The sequence below is a fragment of the Dendrobates tinctorius genome, unplaced genomic scaffold (genome assembly GCF_039654945.1).
Source record: "Dendrobates tinctorius isolate UK_male_01 unplaced genomic scaffold, ASM3965494v1 ptg000250l, whole genome shotgun sequence".
NCBI classification, from domain to species: domain Eukaryota; kingdom Metazoa; phylum Chordata; class Amphibia; order Anura; family Dendrobatidae; genus Dendrobates; species Dendrobates tinctorius.
In genome coordinates this window covers 22,865,796-22,886,717 of record NW_027361917.1, presented here as the reverse complement: position 1 = coordinate 22,886,717, position 20,922 = coordinate 22,865,796, and the positions used below count along the sequence as shown (strand labels likewise).

The following is a 20,922-nucleotide window of genomic DNA, read 5'->3' as shown; positions in this document are numbered from 1 at the left end:
AGGCCATCCACTGCTACAATTTTCAAATGAGAGACATTTCCCAGCAGCCCCAGAGTACAGTCTCCCACCAAAACCCCACCCACCCATTCCTTCATTCTGTTGTTGAACCCATTTAAGGAAGCCACAGCAAGCTGGGGCGTGCAAAAATTGCCACAAAACTCAGTTTTGCTTCTCTCCACGGAAATCTTTAGTAAAAGGCGAAAGATTTTTAAGTTCTGAAGAGAAACCAGAGTATACTGGGTAAGGGCTTCCTCCTGACCTACCACCATGGGCACAGCCCTCATTTGGCCCAGGGAGACCACCTAGAAGTGGGTGCATGGTTTGACTATGGAAAAACAAAAACGGCAACACACAGCCCATTTTCCGCAGGCTGCTCCGTGTTCAGCTCCATTCTGCTGCCAGAGAGTCACATGTCCCGCTGCCTGGAAGAAGGCCATCCACTGCTACAATATTCAAATGAGCGGCATTTCCCATAAGCCCCAGAGTACAGTCTCCCACCAAAACCCCACCCACTCATTCCTTCATTCTGTTGTTGAACCCATAGCGCCAGCAAGCTGGAGCGTGCAAAAATTGCCACAAAACTCAGTTTTGCTTCTCTCCACGGAAATCTTTAGTAAAAGGCGAAAAATTTTTACGTTCTGAAGAAAAGCCAGAGTATACTGGGCAAGGGCTTCCTCCTGACCTACCACCATGGGCACAGCCCTCATTTGGCCCAGGGAGACCACCTAGAAGTGGGTGCGTGGTTTGGCTATGGAAAAATAAAAATGGCAACACACAGCCCATTTTCCGCTGGCTGCTCCGTGTTCAGCTCCATCGTGCTGCCAGAGAGTCACATGTCCCGTTGCCTGGAAGAAGGCCATCCACTGCTACAATATTCAAATGAGAGACATTTCCCAGCAGCCCCAGAGTACAGTCTCCCACCAAAACCCCACCCACTCATTCCTTCATTCTGTTGTTGAAGCCATTTAAGGAAGTCCCAGCAAGCTGGAGCGTGCAAAAATTGTCACAAAACTCAGTTTTGCTTCTCTCCACAGAAATCTTTAATAAAAGGCGAAAGATTTTTACATTCTGAAGAGAAGCCAGAGTATACTGGGCAAGGGTTTCCTCCTGACCTACCACCATGGGCACAGCCCTCATTTGGCCCAGGGAGACCACCTAGAAGTGGGTGCGTGGTTTGGCTATGGAAAAACAAAAACGGCAACACACAGCCCATTTTCCGCAGGCTGCTCCGTGTTCAGCTCCATCTTGCTGCCAGATTGTCACCTGTCCCGCTGCCTGGAAGAACGCCATCCACTGCTACAATATTCAAATGAGAGACATTTCCCAGCAGCCCCAGAGTACAGTCTCCCACAAAAACCCCACCCACTCATTCCTTCATTCTGTTGTTGAACCCATAGCGCCAGCAAGCTGGAGCGTGCAAAAATTGCCACAAAACTCAGTTTTGCTTCTCTCCACGGAAATCTTTAGTAAAAGGCGAAAGATTTTTACGTTCTGAAGAAAAGCCAGAGTATACTGGGCAAGGGCTTCCTACTGACCTACCACCATGGGCACAGCCCTCATTTGGCCCAGGGAGACCACCTAGAAGTGGGTGCGTGGTTTGGCTATGGAAAAACAAAAACGGCAACACACAGCCCATTTTCCGCAGGCTGCTCTGTGTTCAGCTCCATCCTGCTGCCAGAGAGTCACATGTCCCGCTGCCTGGAAAAAGGCCATCCACTGCTACAATATTCCAATGAAAGACATTTCCCAGCAGCCCCATAGTACAGTTTCCCACCAAAATCCACCCACTCATTCCTTCATTCTGTTGTTGAACCCATTTAAGGAAGCCCCAGCAAGCTGGAGCGTGCAAAAATTGCCACAAAACTCAGTTTTGTTTCTCTCCACGGAAATCTTTAGTAAAAGGCGAAAGATTTTTACGTTCTGAAGAGAAGCCAGAGTATACTGGGCAAGGGCTTCCTCCTGACCTACCACCATGGGCACAGCCCTTATTTCGCCCAGGGAGACCACCTAGAAGAGGGTGCGTGGTTTGGCTATGGAAAAACAAAAACGGCAACACACAGCCCATTTTCCGCAGGCTGCTCTGTGTTAAGCTCCATCCTGCTGTCAGAGAGTCACATGTCCCGCTGCCTGGAAGAAGGCCATCCACTGCTACAATATTCAAATGAGAAGCATTTCCCATCAGCCCCAGAGTACAGGCTCACACCAAAACCCCACCCACTCATTCTTTCATTTTGTTGTTGAACCCATTTAAGGAAGCCCCAGCAAGCTGGAGCATGCAAAAATTGCCACAAAACTCAGTTTTGCTTCTCTCCACAGAAATCTTTAGTAAAAGGCGAAAGATTTTTACATTCTGAAAAGAAGCCAGAGGATACTGGGCAAGGGCTTGCTCCTGACCTACCACCATGGTCACAGCCCTCATTTGGCCCAGGGAGACCACCTAGAAGTGGGTGCGTGGTTTGGCTATGGAAAAACAAAAACAGCAACACAGCCCATTTTCCGCAGGCTGCTCCGTGTTCAGCTCCATCGTGCTGCCAGAGAGTCACATGTCCCGCTGCCTAGAAGAAGGCCATCCACTGCTACAATATTCAAATGAGAGACAGATCCAAGCAGCCCCAGAGGACAGTCTCCCACCAAAACCCCACCCACTCATTCCTTCATTCTGTTGTTGAACCCATTTAAGGAAGCCCCAGCAAGCTGGAGCATGCAAAAATTGCCACAAAACTCAGGTTTGCTTCTCTCCACGGAAATCTTTAGTAAAAGGCGAAAGATTTTTACGTTCTGAAGAGAAGCCAGAGTATACTGGGCAAGGGCTTCCTCCTGACCTACCACCATGGACACAGCCCTCATTTGGCCCAGGGAGACCACCTAGAAGTGGGTGCGTGGTTTGGCTATGGAAAAACAAAAATGGCAACACACAGCCCATTTTCCGCAGTCTGCTCCGTGTTCAGCTCCATCGTGCTGCCAGAGAGTCACATGTCCCATTGCCTGGAAGAAGGCCATCCACTGCTACAATATTCAAATGAGAGACATTTCCCAGCAGCCCCAGAGTACAGTCTCCCACCAAAACCCCACCCACTCATTCCTTCATTCTGTTGTTGAACCCATTTAATGAAGTCCCAGCAAGCTGGAGCGTGCAAAAATTGCCACAAAACTCAGTTTTGCTTCTCTCCACGGAAATCTTTAATAAAAGGCGAAAGATTTTTACATTCTGATGAAAAGCCAGAGTATACTGGGCAAGGGCTTCCTCCTGACCTACCACCATGGGCACAGCCCTCATTTGGCCCAGGGAGACCACCTAGAAGTGGGTGCGTGGTTATGCTATAGAAAAACAAAAACGGCAACACACAGCCCATTTTCCGCAGGCTGCTCCATGTTCAGCTCCATCTTGCTGCCAGAGAGTCACATGTCCCGCTGCCTGGTAGAAGGCCATCCACTGCTACAATATTCAAATGAGAGACATTTCCCAGCAGCCCCAGAGTACAGTCTCCCACCAAAACCCCACCCACTCATTCCTTCATTCTGTTGTTGAACCCATTTAAGGAAGCCCCAGCAAGCTGGAGCGTGCAAAAATTGCCACAAAATTCAGTTTTGCTTCTCTCCACGGAAATCTTTAGTAAAAGGCGAAAGATTTTTAAGTTCTGAAGAGAAGCCAGAGTATACTGGGCAAGGGCTTCCTCCTGACCTACCACCATGGGCACAGCCCTCATTTGGCCCAGGGAGACCACCTAGAAGTGGGTGCGTGGTTTGGCTATGGAAAAACAAAAACGGCAACACACAGCCCATTTTCCGCAGGCTGCTCCGTGTTCAGCTCCATCCTGCTGCCAGAGCGTCACGTGTCCCGCTGACTGAAAAAAGGCCATCCATGGCTACTATATTCAAATGAGAATCATTTCCCAGCAGCCCCAGAGTACAGTCTCCCACCAAAACCCCACCCACTCATTCTTTCATTCTGTTGTTGAACCCATTTAACGAAGTCCCAGCAAGCTGGAGCGTGCAAAAATTACCACAAAACTCAGTTTTGCTTCTCTCCACGGAAATCTTTAATAAAAGGCGAAAGATTTTTACATTCTGATGAAAAGCCAGAGTATACTGGGCAAGTGCTTCCTCCTGACCTACCACCATGGGCACAGCCCTCATTTGGCCCAGGGAGACCACCTAGAAGTGGGTGCGTGGTTTGGCTATGGAAAAACAAAAACGGCAACACACAGCCCATTTTCCGCTGGCTGCTCCATGTTCAGCTCCATCTTGCTGCCAGAGAGTCACATGTCCCGCTGCCTGGAAGAAGGCCATCCACTGCTACAATATTCAAATGAGAGACATTTCCCAGCAGCCCCAGAGTACAGTCTCCCACCAAAACCCCACCCACTTATTCCTTCATTCTGTTGTTGAACCCATTTAAGGAAGCCCCAGCAAGCTGGAGCGTGCAAAAATTGCCACAAAACTCAGTTTTGCTTCTCTCCACGGAAATCGTTAGTAAAAGGCGAATGATTTTTACGTTCTGAAGAGAAGCCAGAGTATACTGGGCAAGGGCTTCCTCCTGACCTACCACCATGGGCACAGCTCTCATTTGGCCTAGGGAGACCACCTAGAAGTGGGTACGTGGTTTGGCTATGGAAAAACAAAAACGGCAACACACAGCCCATTTTCCGCAGGCTGCTCCATGTTCAGCTCCATCCTGCTGCCAGAAAGTCACATGTCCCGCTGCCTGGAAGAAGGCCATCCACTGCTACAATATTCAAATGAGAGACATCTCCCAGCAGCCCCAGCGTACAGTCTCCCACCAAAACCCCACCCACTCATTCCTTCATTCTGTTGTTGAACCCATTTAAGGTAGCCCCAGCAAGCTGGAGAGTGCAAAAATTGCCACAAAACTCAGCTTTGCTTCTCTCCACCGAAATCTTTAATAAAAGGCAAAAGATTTTTACGTTCTGAAAAAAAGCAAGAGTATACTGGGCAAAGGCTTCCTCCAGACCTACCAACATGGCCGCAACCCTCATTAGGCCCAGGGAGACCACCTAGAATTGGGTGCGTGGTTTTGCTATGGAAAAACAAAAACGGCAACACACAGCCCATTTTGCACAGGTTGCTCCGTGTTCAGCTCCATCGTGCTGCCAGAGAGTCACACGTCCCGCTGCCTGGAAGAAGGCCATCCAGAGCTACAATATTCAAATGAGAGACATTTCCCAGTAGCCCCAGAGTACAGTCTCCCACCAAAACCCCACCCATTCATTCCTTCATTCTGTTGTTGAAGCCATTTAAGGAAGTCCCAGCAAGCTGGAGCATGCAAAAATTGCCACAAAACTCAGTTTTGCTTCTCTCCACGGAAATCTTTAATAAAAGGTGAAAGATTTTTACAATCTGAAGAGAAGCCAGAGTATGCTGGGCAAGGGCTTCCTCCTGACCTACCACCATGGGCAAAGCCCTCATTTGGCCCAGGTAGACCACCTAGAAGTGGGTGCGTGGTTTGGCTATGGAAAAACAAAAACGGCAACACACAGCCCATTTTCCGCAGGCTGCTCCATGTTCAGCTCCATCTTGCTGCCAGAGAGTCACATGTCCCGCTGCCTGGAAGAAGGCCATCCACTGCTACAATATTCAAATGAGAGACATTTCCCAGCAGCCCCAGAGTACAGTCTCCCACCAAAACCCCACCCACTCATTCCTTCATTCTGTTGTTGAACCCATTTAAGGAAGCCCCAGCAAGCTGGAGCGTGCAAAAATTGCCACAAAATTCAGTTTTGCTTCTCTCCACCGAAATCTTTAGTAAAAGGAAAAAGATTTTTACATTCTGAAGAAAAGCCAGAGTATACTGGGCAAAGGCTTCCTCCAGACCTACCAACATGGCCGCAACCCTCATTAGGCCCAGGGAGACCACCTAGAAGTGGGTGCGTGGTTTGGCTATGGAAAAACAAAAACGGCAACACACAGCCCATTTTCCGCAGGCTGCTCCGTGTTCAGCTCCATCTTGCTGCCAGATTGTCACCTGTCCCGCTGTCTGGAAGAACGCCATCCACTGCTACAATATTCAAATGAGAGACATTTCCCAGCAGCCCCAGAGTACAGTCTCCCACCAAAACCCCACCCACTCATTCCTTCATTCTGTTGTTGAACCCATTTAAGGAAGCCCCAGCAAACTGGAGCGTGCAAAAATTGCCACAAAACTCAGTTTTGCTTCTCTCCACGGAAATCTTTAGTAAAAGGCGAAAGATTTTTACGTTCTGAAGAAAAGCCAGAGTATACTGCGCAAGGGCTTCCTCCTGACCTACCACCATGGCCGAAGCCCTCATTTGGCCCAGGGAGACCACCTAGAAGTGGGTGCGTGGTTTGGCTATGGAAAAACAAAAACGGCAACACACAGCCCATTTTCCGCAGGCTGCTCCGTGTTCAGCTCCATCCTGCTGCCAGAGAGTCACATGTCCCGCTGCCTGGAAGAAGGCCATCCACTGCTACAAAATTCAAATGAGAGACATTTCCCAGCAGCCCCAGAGTACAGTCTCCCACCAAAACCCCACCCACTCATTCCTTCATTCTGTTGTTGAACCCATTTAAGGAAGCCCCAGCAAGCTGGAGCGTGCAAAAATTGCTACAAAACTCAGTATTGCTTCTCTCCACGGAAACCTTTAGTAAAAGACGAAAGATTTTTACGTTCTGAAGAGAAGCCAGAGTATACTGGGCAAGGGCTTCCTCCTGACCTACCACCATGGGCACAGCCCTCATTTGGCCCAGGGAGACCACCTAGAAGTGGGTGCGTGGTTTGGCTATGGAAAAACAAAAACGGCAACACACAGCCCATTTTCCGCAGGCTGCTCCGTGTTCAGCTCCATCTTGCTGCCAGATCGTCACCTGTCCCGCTGCCTGGAAGAACGCCATCCACTGCTACAATATTCAAATGAGAGACATTTCCCAGCAGCCCCAGAGTACAGTCTCCCACCAAAACCCCACCCACTCATTCCTTCATTCTGTTGTAGAACCCATTTAAGGAAGCCACTACAAGCTAGAGCGCGGAGAAATTGCCACAAAACTCAGTATTGCTTCTCTCCACGGAAATCTTTAGTAAAAGGCGAAAGATTTTTACGTTCTGAAGAGAAGCCAGAGTATACTGGGCAAGGGCTTCCTCCTGACCTACCACCATGGGCACAGCCCTCATTTGGCCCAGGGAGACCACCTAGAAGTGGGTGCATGGTTTGACTATGGAAAAACAAAAACGGCAACACACAGCCCATTTTCCGCAGGCTGCTCCGTGTTCAGCTCCATCCTGCTGCCAGAGAGTCACATGTCCAGCTGCCTGGAAGAAGGCCATCCACTGCTACAATATTCAAATGAGAGGCATTTCCCATAAGCCCCAGAGTACAGTCTCCCACCAAAACCCCACCCACTCATTCCTTCATTCTGTTGTTGAACCCATAGCGCCAGCAAGCTGGAGCGTGCAAAAATTGCCACAAAACTCAGTTTTGCTTCTCTCCACGGAAATCTTTAGTAAAAGGCGAAAGATTTTTACGTTCTGAAGAGAAGCCAGAGTATACAGAGCAAGAGCTTCCTCCTGACCTACCACCATGGGCCCAGCCCTCATTTGGCCCAGGGAGACCACCTAGAAGTGGGTGCATGGTTTGGCTATGGAAAAACAAAAAAGGCAAAACACAGCCCATTTTCCGCAGGCTGTTCCGTGTTCAGCTCCATCGTGCTGCCAGAGAGTCACATGTCCCGCTGCCTGGAAGAAGGCCATCCACTGCTACAATTTTCAAATGAGAGACATTTCCCAGCAGCCCCAGAGCACAGTCTCCCACCAAAACCCCACCCACCCACTCATTCCTTCATTCTGTTGTTGAACCCATTTAAGGAAGCCACAGCAAGCTGGGGCGTGCAAAAATTGCCACAAAACTCAGTTTTGCTTCTCTCCACGGAAATCTTTAGTAAAAGGCGAAAGATTTTTACATTCTGAAGAGAAACCAGAGTATACTGGGTAAGGGCTTCCTCCTGACCTACCACCATGGGCACAGCCCTCATTTGGCCCAGGGAGACCACCTAGAAGTGGGTGCATGGTTTGACTATGGAAAAACAAAAACGGCAACACACAGCCCATTTTCCGCAGGCTGCTCCGTGTTCAGCTCCATCGTGCTGCCAGAGAGTCACATGTCCCGTTGCCTGGAAGAAGGCCATCCACTGCTACAATATTCAAATGAGAGACATTTCCCAGCAGCCCCAGAGTACAGTCTCCCACCAAAACCCCACCCACTCATTCCTTCATTCTGTTGTTGAACCCATTTAAGGAAGCCCCAGCAAGCTGGAGCGTGCAAAAATTGCCAGAAAACTCAGTTTTGCTTATGTCCACGGAAATCTTTAATAAAAGGCAAAAGACTTTTACGTTCTGAAGAAAAGCCAGAGTATACTGGGCAAAGACTTCCTCCAGACCTACCAACATGGCCGCAACCCTCATTAGGCCCAGGGAGACCACCTAGAAGTGGGTGCGTGGTTTTGCTATGGAAAAACAAAAACGGCAACACACAGCCCATTTTCCGCAGGCTGCTCCGTGTTCAGCTCCATCTTGCTGCCAGATTGTCACCTGTCCCGCTGCCTGGAAGAACGCCATCCACTGCTACAATATTCAAATGAGAGACATTTCCCAGCAGCCCCAGAGTACAGTCTCCCACAAAAACCCCACCCACTCATTCCTTCATTCTGTTGTTGAACCCATAGCGCCAGCAAGCTGGAGCGTGCAAAAATTGCCACAAAACTCAGTTTTGCTTCTCTCCACGGAAATCTTTAGTAAAAGGCGAAAGATTTTTACGTTCTGAAGAAAAGCCAGAGTATACTGGGCAAGGGCTTCCTACTGACCTACCACCATGGGCACAGCCCTCATTTGGCCCAGGGAGACCACCTAGAAGTGGGTGCGTGGTTTGGCTATGGAAAAACAAAAACGGCAACACACAGCCCATTTTCCGCAGGCTGCTCTGTGTTCAGCTCCATCCTGCTGCCAGAGAGTCACATGTCCCGCTGCCTGGAAGAAGGCCATCCACTGCTACAATATTCAAATGAAAGACATTTCCCAGCAGCCCCATAGTACAGTTTCCCACCAAAATCCACCCACTCATTCCTTCATTCTGTTGTTGAACCCATTTAAGGAAGCCCCAGCAAGCTGGAGCGTGCAAAAATTGCCACAAAACTCAGTTTTGTTTCTCTCCACGGAAATCTTTAGTAAAAAGCGAAAGATTTTTACGTTCTGAAGAAAAGCCAGAGTATACTGGTCAAGGGCTTCCTCCTGACCTACCACCATGTGCACAGCCCTCATTTGGCCCAGGGAGACCACCTAGAAGTGGGTGCGTGGTTTGGCTATGGAAAAACAAAAATGGCAACACACAGCCCATTTTCCGCAGGCTGCTCCGTGTTCAGCTCCATCCTGCTGCCAGAGAGTCACATGTCCCGTTGCCTGGAAGAAGGCCATCCACTGCTACAATATTCAAATGAGAGACATTTCCCAGCAGCCCCAGAGTACAGTCTCCCACCAAAACCCCACTCACTCATTCCTTCATTCTGTTGTTGAACCCATTTAAGGAAGCCCCAGCAAGCTGGAGCGTGCAAAAATTGCTACAAAACTCAGTATTGCTTCTCTCCACGGAAACCTTTAGTAAAAGACGAAAGATTTTTACGTTCTGAAGAGAAGCCAGAGTATACTGGGCAAGGGCTTCCTCCTGACCTACCACCATGGGCACAGCCCTCATTTGGCCCAGGGAGACCACCTAGAAGTGGGTGCGTGGTTTGGCTATGGAAAAACAAAAACGGCAACACACAGCCCATTTTCCGCAGGCTGCTCCGTGTTCAGCTCCATCTTGCTGCCAGATCGTCACCTGTCCCGCTGCCTGGAAGAACGCCATCCACTGCTACAATATTCAAATGAGAGACATTTCCCAGCAGCCCCAGAGTACAGTCTCCCACCAAAACCCCACACACTCATTCCTTCATTCTGTTGTAGAACCCATTTAAGGAAGCCACTACAAGCTAGAGCGCGGAGAAATTGCCACAAAACTCAGTATTGCTTCTCTCCACGGAAATCTTTAGTAAAAGGCGAAAGATTTTTACGTTCTGAAGAGAAGCCAGAGTATACAGAGCAAGAGCTTCCTCCTGACCTACCACCATGGGCCCAGCCCTCATTTGGCCCAGGGAGACCACCTAGAAGTGGGTGCATGGTTTGACTATGGAAAAACAAAAATGGCAACACACAGCCCATTTTCCGCAGGCTGCTCCGTGTTCAGCTCCATCCTGCTGCCAGAGAGTCACATATCCAGCTGCCTGGAAGAAGGACATCCACTGCTACAATATTCAAATGAGAGGCATTTCCCATAAGCCCCAGAGTACAGTCTCCCACCAAAACCCCACCCACTCATTCCTTCATTCTGTTGTTGAACCCATAGCGCCAGCAAGCTGGAGCGTGCAAAAATTGCCACAAAAATCAGTTTTGCTTCTCTCCACGGAAATCTTTAGTAAAAGGCGAAAGATTTTTACGTTCTGAAGAAAAGCCAGAGTATACTGGGTAAGGGCTTCCTACTGACCTACCACCATGGGCACAGCCCTCATTTGGCCCAGGGAGACCACCTAGAAGTGGGTGCGTGGTTTGGCTATGGAAAAACAAAAACGGCAACACACAGCCCATTTTCCGCAGGCTGCTCCGTGTTCAGCTCCATCGTGCTGCCAGAGAGTCACATGTCCCGCTGCCTGGAAGCAGGCCATCCACTGCTACAATATTCAAATGAGAGGCATTTCCCATCAGCCCCAGAGTACAGTCTCCCACCAAAACCCCACCCACTCATTCCTTCATTCTGTTGTTGAACCCATTTAAGGAAGCCCCAGCAAGCTGGAGCGTGTAAAAATTGCCACAAAACTCAGTTTTGCTTCTCTCCACGGAAATCTTTAGTAAAAGGCGAAAGATTTTTACGTTCTGAAGAGAAGCCAGAGTATACAGAGCAAGAGCTTCCTCCTGACCTACCACCATGGGCCCAGCCCTCATTTGGCCCAGGGAGACCACCTAGAAGTGGGTGCATGGTTTGGCTATGGAAAAACAAAAAAGGCAAAACACAGCCCATTTTCCGCAGGCTGTTCCGTGTTCAGCTCCATCGTGCTGCCAGAGAGTCACATGTCCCGCTGCCTGGAAGAAGGCCATCCACTGCTACAATTTTCAAATGAGAGACATTTCCCAGCAGCCCCAGAGTACAGTCTCCCACCAAAACCCCACCCACCCACTCATTCCTTCATTCTGTTGTTGAACCCATTTAAGGAAGCCACAGCAAGCTGGGGCGTGCAAAAATTGCCACAAAACTGAGTTTTGCTTCTCTCCACGGAAATCTTTAGTAAAAGGCGAAAGATTTTTACGCTCTGAAGAGAAACCAAAGTATATTGGGTAAGGGCTTCCTCCTGACCTACCACCATGGGCACAGCCCTCATTTGGCCCAGGGAGACCACCTAGAAGTGGGTGCATGGTTTGACTATGGAAAAACAAAAACGGCAACACACAGCCCATTTTCCGCAGGCTGCTCCGTGTTCAGCTCCATCGTGCTGCCAGAGAGTCACATGTCCCGTTGCCTGGAAGAAGGCCATCCACTGCTACAATATTCAAATGAGAGACATTTCCCAGCAGCCCCAGAGTACAGTCTCCCACCAAAACCCCACCCACTCATTCCTTCATTCTGTTGTTGAACCCATTTAAGGAAGCCCCAGCAAGCTGGAGCGTGCAAAAATTGCCAGAAAACTCAGTTTTGCTTATGTCCACGGAAATCTTTAATAAAAGGCAAAAGATTTTTACGTTCTGAAGAAAAGCCAGAGTATACTGGGCAAAGGCTTCCTCCAGACCTACCAACATGGCCGCAACCCTCATTAGGCCCAGGGAGACCACCTAGAAGTGGGTGCGTGGTTTTGCTATGGAAAAACAAAAACGGCAACACACAGCCCATTTTCCGCAGGCTGCTCCGTGTTCAGCTCCATCTTGCTGCCAGATTGTCACCTGTCCCGCTGCCTGGAAGAACGCCATCCACTGCTACAATATTCAAATGAGAGACATTTCCCAGCAGCCCCAGAGTACAGTCTCCCACAAAAACCCCACCCACTCATTCCTTCATTCTGTTGTTGAACCCATAGCGCCAGCAAGCTGGAGCGTGCAAAAATTGCCACAAAACTCAGTTTTGCTTCTCTCCACGGAAATCTTTAGTAAAAGGCGAAAGATTTTTACGTTCGGAAGAAAAGCCAGAGTATACTGGGCAAGGGCTTCCTACTGACCTACCACCATGGGCACAGCCCTCATTTGGCCCAGGGAGACCACCTAGAAGTGGGTGCGTGGTTTGGCTATGGAAAAACAAAAACGGCAACACACAGCCCATTTTCCGCAGGCTGCTCTGTGTTCAGCTCCATCCTGCTGCCAGAGAGTCACATGTCCCGCTGCCTGGAAGAAGGCCATCCACTGCTACAATATTCAAATGAAAGACATTTCCCAGCAGCCCCATAGTACAGTTTCCCACCAAAATCCACCCACTCATTCCTTCATTCTGTTTTTGAACCCATTTAAGGAAGCCCCAGCAAGCTGGAGCGTGCAAAAATTGCCACAAAACTCAGTTTTGTTTCTCTCCACGGAAATCTTTAGTAAAAAGCGAAAGATTTTTACGTTCTGAAGAAAAGCCAGAGTATACTGGTCAAGGGCTTCCTCCTGACCTACCACCATGTGCACAGCCCTCATTTGGCCCAGGGAGACCACCTAGAAGTGGGTGCGTGGTTTGGCTATGGAAAAACAAAAATGGCAACACACAGCCCATTTTCCACAGGCTGCTCCATGTTCAGCTCCATCGTGCTGCCAGAGAGTCACATGTCCTGCTGACTGAAAAAAGGCCATCCACGGCTACTATATTCAAATGAGAAACATTTCCCAGCAGCCCCAGAGTACAGTCTCCCACCAAAACCCCACCCACTCATTCCTTCATTCTGTTGTTAAACACATTTAAGGAAGCCCCAGCTAGCTGGAACATGCAAAAATTGGCACAAAACTCAGTTTTGCTTCTCTCCACAGAAATCTTTAGTAAAAGGCAAAAGATTTTTACGTTCTGTAGAAAAGCCAGAGGATACGGCGCAAGGGCTTCCTCCTGACCTACCACCATAGCCGCAGCCCTCATTTGGCCCAGGGAGACCACCTAGAAGTGGGTACGTGGTTTGGCTATGGAAAAACAAAAACGGCAACACACAGCCCATTTTCCGCAGGCTGCTCTGTGTTAAGCTCCATCCTGCTGTCAGAGAGTCACATGTCCCGCTGCCTGGAAGAAGGCCATCCACTGCTACAATATTCAAATGAGAAGCATTTCCCATCAGCCCCAGAGTACAGGCTCCCACCAAAACCCCACCCACTCATTCTTTCATTCTGTTGTTGAACCCATTTAAGGAAGCCCCAGAAAGCTGGAGCATGCAAAAATTGCCACAAAACTCAGTTTTGCTTCTCTCCACAGAAATCTTTAGTAAAAGGCGAAAGATTTTTACGTTCTGAAAAGAAGCCAGAGGATACTGGGCAAGGGCTTGCTCCTGACCTACCACCATGGTCACAGCCCTCATTTGGCCCAGGGAGACCACCTAGAAGAGGGTGCGTGGTTTGGCTATGGAAAAACAAAAACAGCAACACAGCCCATTTTCCGCAGGCTGCTCCGTGTTCAGCTCCATCGTGCTGCCAGAGAGTCACATGTCCCGCTGCCTAGAAGAAGGCCATCCACTGCTACAATATTCAAATGAGAGACAGATCCCAGCAGCCCCAGAGGACAGTCTCCCACCAAAACCCCACCCACTCATTCCTTCATTCTGTTGTTGAACCCATTTAAGGAAGCCCCAGCAAGCTGGAGCATGCAAAAATTGCCACAAAACTCAGGTTTGCTTCTCTCCACGGAAATCTTTAGTAAAAGGCGAAAGATTTTTACATTCTGAAGAGAAGCCAGAGTATACTGGGCAAGGGCTTCCTCCTGACCTACCACCATGGGCACAGCCCTCATTTGGCCCAGGGAGACCACCTAGAAGTGGGTGCGTGGTTTGGCTATGGAAAAACAAAAATGGCAACACACAGCCCATTTTCCGCAGTCTGCTCCGTGTTCAGCTCCATCGTGCTGCCAGAGAGTCACATGTCCCGCTGCCTGGAAGAAGGCCATCCACTGCTACAATTTTCAAATGAGAGACATTTCCCAGCAGCCCCAGAGCATAGTCTCCCACCAAAACCCCACCCACACATTCCTTCATTCTGTTGTTGAACCCATTTAAGGAAGCCCCAGCAAGCTGGAGCGTGCAAAAATTGCTACAAAACTCAGTATTGCTTCTCTCCACGGAAACCTTTAGTAAAAGGCGAAAGATTTTTACGTTCTGAAGAGAAACCAGAGTATACTGGGTAAGGGCTTCCTCCTGACCTACCACCATGGGCACAGCCCTCATTTGGCCCAGGGAGACCACCTAGAAGTGGGTGCGTGGTTTGTCTATGGAAAAACAAAAACGGCAACACACAGCCCATTTTCCGCAGCCTGCTCCGTGTTCAGCTCCATCCTGCTGCCAGAAACTCACATGTCCCGCTGCCTGGAAGAAGGCCATCCACTGCTACAATATTCAAATGAGAAGCATCTCCCATCAGCCCCAGAGTACAGTCTCCCACCAAAACCCCACCCACCCATTCCTTCATTCTGTTGTTGAACCCATTTAAGGTATCCCCAGCAAGCTGGAGCGTGCAAAAATTGCCACAAAACTCAGTTTTGCTTCTCTCCACGAAAATCTTTAGTAAAAGGCGAAAGATTTTTACTTTCTGAAAAGAAGCCAGAGTATACTGGGCAAGGGCTTCCTCCAGACCTACCACCATGGGCACAGCCCTCATTTGGCCCAGGGAGACCACCTAGAAGTGGGTGCGTGGTTTGACTATGGAAAAACAAAAACGGCAACACACAGCCCATTTTCAGCAGGCTGCTCCGTGTTCAGCTCCATCTTGCTGCCAGATTGTCACCTGTCCCGCTGCCTGGAAGAACGCCATCCACTGCTACAATATTCAAATGAGAGACATTTCCCAGCAGCCCCAGAGTACAGTCTCCCACCAAAACCCCACCCACTCATTCCTTCATTCTGTTGTTGAACCCATTTAAGGAAGCCCCAACAAGCTGGAGCGTGCAAAAATTGCCACAAAACTCAGGTTTGCTGCTCTCCATTAAAATCTTTAGTAAAAGGCGAAAAAATTTTACGTTCTGAAGAAAAGCCAGAGAATACTGCGCAAGGGCTTCCTCCTGACCTACCACCATGGTCGCAGCCCTCATTTGGCCCAGGGAGACCACCTAGAAGTGGGTGCGTGATTTTGCTATGGAAAAACAAAAACGGCAACACACAGCCCATTTTCCGCAGGCTGCTCCGTGTTCAGCTCCATCGTGCTGCCAGAGAGTCACATGTCCCGCTGCCTGGAAGAAGGCCATCCACTGCTACAATATTCAAATGAGAGACATTTCCCAGCAGCCCCAGAGTACAGTCTCCCACCAAAACTCCACCCACTCATTCCTTCCTTCTGTTGTTGAAACCATTTAAGGAAGCCCCAGCAAGCTGGAGCGTGCAAAAATTGCCAGAAAACTCTGTTTAGCTTCTTTCCACGGAAATCTTTAGTAAAAGGCGAAAGATTTTTACGTTCTGAAGAGAAGCCAGAGTATACTGGGCAAGGGCTTCCTCCTGACCTACCACCATGGGCACAGCCCTCATTTGGCCCAGGGAGACCACCTAGAAGTGGGTGCGTGGATTGGCTATGGAAAAACAAAAACGGCAACACACAGCCCATTTTCCGCAGGCTGCTCTGTGTTCAGCTCCATCCTGCTGCCAGAGAGCCACATGTCCCGCTGCCTGGAAGAATGCCATCCACTGCTACAATATTCAAATGAGAGGCATTTCCCAGCAGCCCCATAGTACAGTCTCCCACCAAAACCCACCCACTCATTCCTTCATTCTGTTGTTGAACCCATTTAAGGAAGCCCCAGCAAGCTGGAGCGTGCAAAAATTGCCACAAAACTCAGTTTTGTTTCTCTCCACGGTAATCTTTAGTAAAAGGCAAAAGATTTTTACGTTCTGAAGAGAAGCCAGAGTATACTGCCATGGGCTTCCTCCTGACCTACCGCCATGGGCACAGCCCTCATTTGACCCAGGGAGACCACCTAGAAGTAGGTGCGTGGTTTGGCTATGGAAAAACAAAAACGGCAACACACAGCCCATTTTCCGCAGGCTGCTCCGTGTTCAGCTCCATCTTGCTGCCAGAGAGTCACCTGTCCCGCTGCCTGGAAGAACGCCATCCACTGCTACAATATTCAAATGAGAGACATTTCCCAGCAGCCCCAGAGCACAGTCTCCCACCAAAACCCCACCCACTCATTCCTTCATTCTGTTGTTGAACCCATTTAAGGAAACCCCAGCAAGCTGGAGCGTGCAAAAATTGCCACAAAACTCAGTTTCGCTTCTCTCCACGGAAATCTTTAGTAAAAGGCAAAAGATTTTTACGTTCTGAAGACAAGCCAGAGTATACTGGGCAAGGGCTTCCTCCTGACCTACCACCATGGGCACAGCCCTCATTTGGCCCAGGGAGACCACCTAGAAGTGGGTGCATGGTTTGGCTATGGAAAAACAAAAACGGCAACACACAGCCCATTTTCCGCAGGCTGCTCCGTGTTCAGCTCCATCCTGCTGACAGAAAGTCACATGTCCCGCTGACTGGAAGAATGCCTTCCACTGCTACAATATTCAAATGAGAGGCATTTCCCATCAGCCCCAGAATACAGTCTCCCACCAAAACCCCACCCACTCATTCCTTCATTCTGTTGTTGAACCCATTTAAGGAAGCCCCAGCAAGCTGGAGCGTGCAAAAATTGCCACAAAACTCAGTTTTGCTTCTCTCCACGGAAATCTTTAGTAAAAGGCGAAAGATTTTTACGTTCTGAAGAGAAGCCAGACTATACTTGGCAAGGGCTTCCTCCTGACCTACCACCATGGGCACAGCCCTCATTGGGCCCAGGGAGACCACCTAGAAGTGGGTGCGTGGTTTGGCTATGGAAAAACAAAAACGGCAACACACAGCCCATTTTCCGCAGGCTGCTCCGTGTTCAGCTTCATCCTGCTGCCAGAAACTCACATGTCCCGCTGCCTGGAAGAAGGCCATCCACTGCTACAATATTCAAATGAGAGGCATCTCCCATCAGCCCCAGAATACAGTCTCCCACCAAAACCCCACCCACTCATTCCTTCATTCTGTTGTTGAACCCATTTAAAGAAGCCCCAGCAAGCTGGAGCGTGGAAAAATTGCCACAAAACTCAGTTTTGCTTCTCTCCACGGAAAACTTTAGTAAAAGGTGAAAGATTTTTACGTTCTGAAAAGAAGCCAGAGTATACTGGGCAAGGGCTTCCTCCTGACCTACCACCATGGACGCAGCCCTCTTTTGGCCCAGGGAGACCACTTAGAACTGGGTGCGTGGTTTGGCTATGGAAAAACAAAAACGGCAACACACAGCCCATTTTCCACAGGCTGCTCCATGTTCAGCTCCATCCTGCTGCCAGAGAGTCACATGTCCCGCTGCCTGGAAGAATGCCATCCACTGCTACAATATTCAAATGAGAGACATTTCCCATCAGCCCTAGAATACAGTCTCCCACCAAAACCCCACCCACTCATTCCTTCATTCTGTTGTTGATCCCATTTAAGGAAGCCCCAGCAAGCTGGAGCGTGAAAAAATTGCCACAAAACTCAGTTTTGCTTCTCTCCACGGAAATTTTTAGTAAAAGGCGAAAGATTTTTACGTTCTGAAGAGAAACCAGAGTATACTGGGCAAGGGCTTCCTCCTGACCTACCACCATGGGCACAGCCCTCATTTGGCCCAGGGACACCACCTCGAAGTGGGTGCGTGGTTTGGCTATGGAAAAACAAAAACGGCAACACACAGCCCATTTTCCGCAGGCTGCTCCGTGTTCAGCTCCATCCTGCTGCCAGAAAGTCACATGTCCCGCTGCCTGGAAGAAGGCCATCCACTGCTACAATATTCAAATGAGAGGCATCTCCCATCAGCCCCAGAGAACAGTCTCCCACCAAAACCCCACCCACTCATTCCTTCATTCTGCTGTTGAACCCATTTAAGATAGCCCCAGCAAGCTGGAGCGTGCAAAAATTGCCACAAAACTCAGTTTTGCTTCTCTCCACGGAAATCTTTAGTAAAAGGCGAAAGATTTTTACATTCTGAAAAGAAGCCAGAGTATACTGGGCAAGGGCTTCCTCCTGACCTACCACCATGGGCACAGCCCTCATTTGGCCCAGGGAGACCACCTAGAAGTGGATGCGTGGTTTGGCTATGGAAAAACAAAAACGGCAACACACAGCCCATTTTCCGCAGGCTGCTCCGTGTTCAGCTCCATCTTGCTGCCAGATTGTCACCTGTCCCGCTGCCTGCAAGAACGCCATCCACTGCTACAATATTCAAATGAGAGACATTTCCCAGCTGCCCCAGAGTACAGTCTCCCACCAAAACCCCACCCACTCATTCCTTCCTTCTGTTGTTGAACCCATTTAAGGAAGCCCCAGCAAGCTGGAGCGTGCAGAAATTGCCACAAAACTCAGTTTTGCTTCTCTCCATTTAAATCTTTAGTAAAAGGCGAAAGAATTTTACGTTCGGAAGAAAAGCCAGAGTATACTGCGCAAGGGCTTCCTCCTGACCTACCACCATGGCCGCAGCCCTCATTTGGCCCAGGGAGACCACCTAGAAGTGGGTGCGTGATTTGGCTATGGAAAAACAAAAACGGCAACACACAGCCCATTTTCCGCAGGCTGCTCCGTGTTCAGCTTCATCCTCCTGCCAGAAACTCACATGTCCCGCTGCCTGGAAGAAGGCCATCCACTGCTACAATATTCAAATGAGAGGCATCTCCCATCAGCCCCAGAGTACAGTCTCCCACCAAAACCCCACCCACTCATTCCTTCATTCTGTTGTTGAACCCATTTAAGGTTCCCCCAACAAGCTGGAGCGTGCAAAAATTGCCACAAAACTCAGTTTTGCTTCTCTCCACGGAAATCTTTAATAAAAGGTGAAAGATTTTTACGTTCTGAAAAGAAGCCAGAGTATACTGGGCAAGGGGTTCCTCCTGACCTACCACCATGGACGCAGCCCTCATTTGGCCCAGGGAGACCACTTAGAAGTGGGTGCGTGGTTTGGCTATGGAAAAACAAAAACGGCAACACACAGCCCATTTTCCGCAGGCTGCTCCGTGTTCAGCTCCATCCTGCTGCCAGAGAGTCACATGTCCCGCTGCCTGGAAGAAGGCCATCCACTGCTACAATATTCAAATGAGAGACATTTCCCAGCAGCCCCAGAGTACAGTCTCCCACCAAAACCCCACCCACTCATTCCTTCATTCTGTTGTTGAACCCATTTAAGGAAGCCCCAGCAAGCTGGAGCGTGCAAAAATTGCCACAAAACTCAGTTTTGCTTCTCTCCACGGAAATCTTTAGTAAAAGGCGAAAGATTTTTACGTTCTGAAGAGAAGCCAGAGTATACTGGGCAAGGGCTTCCTCCTGACCTACCACCATGGGCACAGCCCTCATTTGGCCCAGGGAGACCACCTAGAAGTGGGTGCGTGGTTTGGCTATGGAAAAACAAAAACGGCAACACACAGCCCATTTTACGCAGGCTGCTCCGTGTTCAGCTCCATCGTGCTGCCAGAGAGTCACATGTCCCGCTGCCTGGAAGAAGGCCATCCACTGCTACAATATTCAAATGAGAAACATTTCCCAGCAGCCCCAGAGTACAGTCTCCCACCAAAACCCCACCCACTCATTCCTTCATTCTGTTGTTGAACCCATTTAAGGAAACCCCAGCAAGCTGGAGCGTGCATAAATTGCCACAAAACTCAGTGTTGCTTCTCTCCACGGAAATCTTTAGTAAAAGGCGAAAGATTTTTACGTTCTGAAGAGAAGCCAGAGTATGCTGGGCAATGGCTTCCTCCTGACCTACCACCATGGTCACAGCCCTCATTTGGCCCAGGGAGACCACCTAGAAGTGGGTGCGTGGTTTGGCTATGGAAAAACAAAAACGGCAACACACAGCCCATTTTCCGCAGGCTGCTCCGTGTTCAGCTCCATCCTGCTGCCAGAAAGTCACATGTCCCGCTGCCTGGAAGAAGGCCATCCACTGCTACATTATTCAAATGAGAGGCATCTCCCATCAGCCCCAGAGTACAGTCTCCCACCAAAACCCCACCCACTCATTCCTTCATTCTGTTGTTGAACCCATTTAAGGTAGCCCCAGCAAGCTGGAGCGTGCAAAAATTGCCACAAAACTCAGTTTTGCTTCTCTCCACGGAAATCTTTAGTAAAAGGCGAAAGATTTTTACGTTCTGAAAAGAAGCCAGAGTATACTGGGCAAGGGCTTCCTCCTGACCTACCACCATGGGCACAGCCCTCATTTGGCCCTGGGAGACCACCTAGAAGTGGGTGCGTGGTTTTGCTATGGAAAAACAAAAACGGCAACACACAGCCCATTTTCCGCAGGCTGCTCCGTGTTCAGCTCCATCGTGCTGCCAGAGAGTCACATGTCCCGCTGCCTGGAAGAAGGACATCCACTGCTACAATATTCAAATGAGAGGCATCTCCCGTCAGCCCAGAGTACAGTCTCCCACCAAAACCCCACCCACTCATTCCTTCATTCTGTTGTTGAACCCGTTTAAGGTAGCCCCAGCAAGCCAGAGCGTGCAAAAATTGCCACAAAACTCAGTTTTGCTTCTTTCCACGGAAATCTTTAGTGAAAGGTGAAAGATTTTTACGTTCTGAAAAAAAGCCAGAGTATACTGGGCAAGGGCTTCCTCCTGACCTACCACCATGGGCACAGCCCTCATTTGGCCCAGGGAGACCACCTAGAAGTGGGTGCGTGGTTTTGC

General features: G+C 49.4%; 49 non-coding genes across 49 annotated transcripts; all 49 read right to left on the bottom strand.

The window, feature by feature from the left end:
* Positions 1-119: 119 nt before the first annotated feature.
* Positions 120-235, bottom strand: LOC141063862 (U5 spliceosomal RNA). The gene has a single exon (XR_012225131.1). It is a non-coding gene; the product is annotated as a U5 spliceosomal RNA (small nuclear RNA).
* Positions 236-542: 307 nt separating this feature from the next.
* LOC141063798 (U5 spliceosomal RNA) lies at positions 543-658 on the bottom strand. The gene has a single exon (XR_012225074.1). It is a non-coding gene; the product is annotated as a U5 spliceosomal RNA (small nuclear RNA).
* A 314-nt stretch (positions 659-972) lies between these two features.
* LOC141064320 (U5 spliceosomal RNA) lies at positions 973-1,088 on the bottom strand. The gene has a single exon (XR_012225543.1). It is a non-coding gene; the product is annotated as a U5 spliceosomal RNA (small nuclear RNA).
* Positions 1,089-1,395: 307 nt separating this feature from the next.
* On the bottom strand, positions 1,396-1,511 carry LOC141065191 (U5 spliceosomal RNA). Its single transcript, XR_012226330.1, has one exon. It is a non-coding gene; the product is annotated as a U5 spliceosomal RNA (small nuclear RNA).
* Positions 1,512-1,824: 313 nt separating this feature from the next.
* LOC141064989 (U5 spliceosomal RNA) lies at positions 1,825-1,940 on the bottom strand. The gene has a single exon (XR_012226145.1). It is a non-coding gene; the product is annotated as a U5 spliceosomal RNA (small nuclear RNA).
* Positions 1,941-2,254: 314 nt separating this feature from the next.
* LOC141064273 (U5 spliceosomal RNA) lies at positions 2,255-2,370 on the bottom strand. Its single transcript, XR_012225500.1, has one exon. It is a non-coding gene; the product is annotated as a U5 spliceosomal RNA (small nuclear RNA).
* A 312-nt stretch (positions 2,371-2,682) lies between these two features.
* Positions 2,683-2,798, bottom strand: LOC141064297 (U5 spliceosomal RNA). Its single transcript, XR_012225522.1, has one exon. It is a non-coding gene; the product is annotated as a U5 spliceosomal RNA (small nuclear RNA).
* A 314-nt stretch (positions 2,799-3,112) lies between these two features.
* On the bottom strand, positions 3,113-3,228 carry LOC141064552 (U5 spliceosomal RNA). The gene has a single exon (XR_012225753.1). It is a non-coding gene; the product is annotated as a U5 spliceosomal RNA (small nuclear RNA).
* Positions 3,229-3,542: 314 nt separating this feature from the next.
* LOC141063963 (U5 spliceosomal RNA) lies at positions 3,543-3,658 on the bottom strand. Its single transcript, XR_012225221.1, has one exon. It is a non-coding gene; the product is annotated as a U5 spliceosomal RNA (small nuclear RNA).
* Positions 3,659-3,972: 314 nt separating this feature from the next.
* LOC141064527 (U5 spliceosomal RNA) lies at positions 3,973-4,088 on the bottom strand. Its single transcript, XR_012225729.1, has one exon. It is a non-coding gene; the product is annotated as a U5 spliceosomal RNA (small nuclear RNA).
* Positions 4,089-4,402: 314 nt separating this feature from the next.
* Positions 4,403-4,518, bottom strand: LOC141063958 (U5 spliceosomal RNA). The gene has a single exon (XR_012225217.1). It is a non-coding gene; the product is annotated as a U5 spliceosomal RNA (small nuclear RNA).
* Positions 4,519-4,832: 314 nt separating this feature from the next.
* Positions 4,833-4,948, bottom strand: LOC141064754 (U5 spliceosomal RNA). Its single transcript, XR_012225936.1, has one exon. It is a non-coding gene; the product is annotated as a U5 spliceosomal RNA (small nuclear RNA).
* Positions 4,949-5,262: 314 nt separating this feature from the next.
* LOC141064402 (U5 spliceosomal RNA) lies at positions 5,263-5,378 on the bottom strand. Its single transcript, XR_012225617.1, has one exon. It is a non-coding gene; the product is annotated as a U5 spliceosomal RNA (small nuclear RNA).
* Positions 5,379-5,692: 314 nt separating this feature from the next.
* LOC141064723 (U5 spliceosomal RNA) lies at positions 5,693-5,808 on the bottom strand. The gene has a single exon (XR_012225908.1). It is a non-coding gene; the product is annotated as a U5 spliceosomal RNA (small nuclear RNA).
* A 314-nt stretch (positions 5,809-6,122) lies between these two features.
* LOC141064862 (U5 spliceosomal RNA) lies at positions 6,123-6,238 on the bottom strand. Its single transcript, XR_012226030.1, has one exon. It is a non-coding gene; the product is annotated as a U5 spliceosomal RNA (small nuclear RNA).
* A 314-nt stretch (positions 6,239-6,552) lies between these two features.
* LOC141065230 (U5 spliceosomal RNA) lies at positions 6,553-6,668 on the bottom strand. Its single transcript, XR_012226365.1, has one exon. It is a non-coding gene; the product is annotated as a U5 spliceosomal RNA (small nuclear RNA).
* A 315-nt stretch (positions 6,669-6,983) lies between these two features.
* LOC141064389 (U5 spliceosomal RNA) lies at positions 6,984-7,098 on the bottom strand. The gene has a single exon (XR_012225605.1). It is a non-coding gene; the product is annotated as a U5 spliceosomal RNA (small nuclear RNA).
* Positions 7,099-7,405: 307 nt separating this feature from the next.
* Positions 7,406-7,521, bottom strand: LOC141064882 (U5 spliceosomal RNA). The gene has a single exon (XR_012226048.1). It is a non-coding gene; the product is annotated as a U5 spliceosomal RNA (small nuclear RNA).
* Positions 7,522-7,839: 318 nt separating this feature from the next.
* LOC141063678 (U5 spliceosomal RNA) lies at positions 7,840-7,955 on the bottom strand. Its single transcript, XR_012224965.1, has one exon. It is a non-coding gene; the product is annotated as a U5 spliceosomal RNA (small nuclear RNA).
* A 314-nt stretch (positions 7,956-8,269) lies between these two features.
* On the bottom strand, positions 8,270-8,385 carry LOC141064609 (U5 spliceosomal RNA). The gene has a single exon (XR_012225804.1). It is a non-coding gene; the product is annotated as a U5 spliceosomal RNA (small nuclear RNA).
* A 307-nt stretch (positions 8,386-8,692) lies between these two features.
* On the bottom strand, positions 8,693-8,808 carry LOC141065190 (U5 spliceosomal RNA). Its single transcript, XR_012226329.1, has one exon. It is a non-coding gene; the product is annotated as a U5 spliceosomal RNA (small nuclear RNA).
* A 313-nt stretch (positions 8,809-9,121) lies between these two features.
* On the bottom strand, positions 9,122-9,237 carry LOC141064169 (U5 spliceosomal RNA). Its single transcript, XR_012225406.1, has one exon. It is a non-coding gene; the product is annotated as a U5 spliceosomal RNA (small nuclear RNA).
* Positions 9,238-9,551: 314 nt separating this feature from the next.
* On the bottom strand, positions 9,552-9,667 carry LOC141065229 (U5 spliceosomal RNA). The gene has a single exon (XR_012226364.1). It is a non-coding gene; the product is annotated as a U5 spliceosomal RNA (small nuclear RNA).
* Positions 9,668-9,982: 315 nt separating this feature from the next.
* On the bottom strand, positions 9,983-10,097 carry LOC141064388 (U5 spliceosomal RNA). Its single transcript, XR_012225604.1, has one exon. It is a non-coding gene; the product is annotated as a U5 spliceosomal RNA (small nuclear RNA).
* A 307-nt stretch (positions 10,098-10,404) lies between these two features.
* LOC141064052 (U5 spliceosomal RNA) lies at positions 10,405-10,520 on the bottom strand. The gene has a single exon (XR_012225299.1). It is a non-coding gene; the product is annotated as a U5 spliceosomal RNA (small nuclear RNA).
* Positions 10,521-10,834: 314 nt separating this feature from the next.
* LOC141064856 (U5 spliceosomal RNA) lies at positions 10,835-10,950 on the bottom strand. The gene has a single exon (XR_012226025.1). It is a non-coding gene; the product is annotated as a U5 spliceosomal RNA (small nuclear RNA).
* Positions 10,951-11,268: 318 nt separating this feature from the next.
* On the bottom strand, positions 11,269-11,384 carry LOC141064158 (U5 spliceosomal RNA). Its single transcript, XR_012225396.1, has one exon. It is a non-coding gene; the product is annotated as a U5 spliceosomal RNA (small nuclear RNA).
* A 314-nt stretch (positions 11,385-11,698) lies between these two features.
* Positions 11,699-11,814, bottom strand: LOC141064382 (U5 spliceosomal RNA). Its single transcript, XR_012225598.1, has one exon. It is a non-coding gene; the product is annotated as a U5 spliceosomal RNA (small nuclear RNA).
* Positions 11,815-12,121: 307 nt separating this feature from the next.
* Positions 12,122-12,237, bottom strand: LOC141064145 (U5 spliceosomal RNA). The gene has a single exon (XR_012225384.1). It is a non-coding gene; the product is annotated as a U5 spliceosomal RNA (small nuclear RNA).
* Positions 12,238-12,550: 313 nt separating this feature from the next.
* LOC141064167 (U5 spliceosomal RNA) lies at positions 12,551-12,666 on the bottom strand. The gene has a single exon (XR_012225404.1). It is a non-coding gene; the product is annotated as a U5 spliceosomal RNA (small nuclear RNA).
* Positions 12,667-12,980: 314 nt separating this feature from the next.
* On the bottom strand, positions 12,981-13,096 carry LOC141064377 (U5 spliceosomal RNA). Its single transcript, XR_012225594.1, has one exon. It is a non-coding gene; the product is annotated as a U5 spliceosomal RNA (small nuclear RNA).
* Positions 13,097-13,410: 314 nt separating this feature from the next.
* Positions 13,411-13,526, bottom strand: LOC141063984 (U5 spliceosomal RNA). The gene has a single exon (XR_012225240.1). It is a non-coding gene; the product is annotated as a U5 spliceosomal RNA (small nuclear RNA).
* Positions 13,527-13,838: 312 nt separating this feature from the next.
* On the bottom strand, positions 13,839-13,954 carry LOC141064918 (U5 spliceosomal RNA). The gene has a single exon (XR_012226081.1). It is a non-coding gene; the product is annotated as a U5 spliceosomal RNA (small nuclear RNA).
* Positions 13,955-14,268: 314 nt separating this feature from the next.
* On the bottom strand, positions 14,269-14,384 carry LOC141064930 (U5 spliceosomal RNA). Its single transcript, XR_012226092.1, has one exon. It is a non-coding gene; the product is annotated as a U5 spliceosomal RNA (small nuclear RNA).
* A 314-nt stretch (positions 14,385-14,698) lies between these two features.
* LOC141064216 (U5 spliceosomal RNA) lies at positions 14,699-14,814 on the bottom strand. The gene has a single exon (XR_012225448.1). It is a non-coding gene; the product is annotated as a U5 spliceosomal RNA (small nuclear RNA).
* A 314-nt stretch (positions 14,815-15,128) lies between these two features.
* On the bottom strand, positions 15,129-15,244 carry LOC141064797 (U5 spliceosomal RNA). The gene has a single exon (XR_012225974.1). It is a non-coding gene; the product is annotated as a U5 spliceosomal RNA (small nuclear RNA).
* A 314-nt stretch (positions 15,245-15,558) lies between these two features.
* Positions 15,559-15,674, bottom strand: LOC141064884 (U5 spliceosomal RNA). The gene has a single exon (XR_012226050.1). It is a non-coding gene; the product is annotated as a U5 spliceosomal RNA (small nuclear RNA).
* Positions 15,675-15,987: 313 nt separating this feature from the next.
* Positions 15,988-16,103, bottom strand: LOC141063917 (U5 spliceosomal RNA). Its single transcript, XR_012225180.1, has one exon. It is a non-coding gene; the product is annotated as a U5 spliceosomal RNA (small nuclear RNA).
* A 313-nt stretch (positions 16,104-16,416) lies between these two features.
* On the bottom strand, positions 16,417-16,532 carry LOC141064148 (U5 spliceosomal RNA). The gene has a single exon (XR_012225387.1). It is a non-coding gene; the product is annotated as a U5 spliceosomal RNA (small nuclear RNA).
* A 314-nt stretch (positions 16,533-16,846) lies between these two features.
* LOC141063623 (U5 spliceosomal RNA) lies at positions 16,847-16,962 on the bottom strand. The gene has a single exon (XR_012224916.1). It is a non-coding gene; the product is annotated as a U5 spliceosomal RNA (small nuclear RNA).
* Positions 16,963-17,276: 314 nt separating this feature from the next.
* Positions 17,277-17,392, bottom strand: LOC141064453 (U5 spliceosomal RNA). The gene has a single exon (XR_012225663.1). It is a non-coding gene; the product is annotated as a U5 spliceosomal RNA (small nuclear RNA).
* Positions 17,393-17,706: 314 nt separating this feature from the next.
* LOC141063884 (U5 spliceosomal RNA) lies at positions 17,707-17,822 on the bottom strand. The gene has a single exon (XR_012225150.1). It is a non-coding gene; the product is annotated as a U5 spliceosomal RNA (small nuclear RNA).
* A 314-nt stretch (positions 17,823-18,136) lies between these two features.
* Positions 18,137-18,252, bottom strand: LOC141065071 (U5 spliceosomal RNA). The gene has a single exon (XR_012226218.1). It is a non-coding gene; the product is annotated as a U5 spliceosomal RNA (small nuclear RNA).
* A 314-nt stretch (positions 18,253-18,566) lies between these two features.
* Positions 18,567-18,682, bottom strand: LOC141064805 (U5 spliceosomal RNA). Its single transcript, XR_012225981.1, has one exon. It is a non-coding gene; the product is annotated as a U5 spliceosomal RNA (small nuclear RNA).
* Positions 18,683-18,996: 314 nt separating this feature from the next.
* Positions 18,997-19,112, bottom strand: LOC141064635 (U5 spliceosomal RNA). Its single transcript, XR_012225828.1, has one exon. It is a non-coding gene; the product is annotated as a U5 spliceosomal RNA (small nuclear RNA).
* A 314-nt stretch (positions 19,113-19,426) lies between these two features.
* On the bottom strand, positions 19,427-19,542 carry LOC141063878 (U5 spliceosomal RNA). The gene has a single exon (XR_012225146.1). It is a non-coding gene; the product is annotated as a U5 spliceosomal RNA (small nuclear RNA).
* A 314-nt stretch (positions 19,543-19,856) lies between these two features.
* LOC141065236 (U5 spliceosomal RNA) lies at positions 19,857-19,972 on the bottom strand. Its single transcript, XR_012226370.1, has one exon. It is a non-coding gene; the product is annotated as a U5 spliceosomal RNA (small nuclear RNA).
* A 314-nt stretch (positions 19,973-20,286) lies between these two features.
* LOC141064843 (U5 spliceosomal RNA) lies at positions 20,287-20,402 on the bottom strand. The gene has a single exon (XR_012226013.1). It is a non-coding gene; the product is annotated as a U5 spliceosomal RNA (small nuclear RNA).
* Positions 20,403-20,715: 313 nt separating this feature from the next.
* LOC141064601 (U5 spliceosomal RNA) lies at positions 20,716-20,831 on the bottom strand. The gene has a single exon (XR_012225798.1). It is a non-coding gene; the product is annotated as a U5 spliceosomal RNA (small nuclear RNA).
* Between the last annotated feature and the right edge of the window lie 91 nt (positions 20,832-20,922).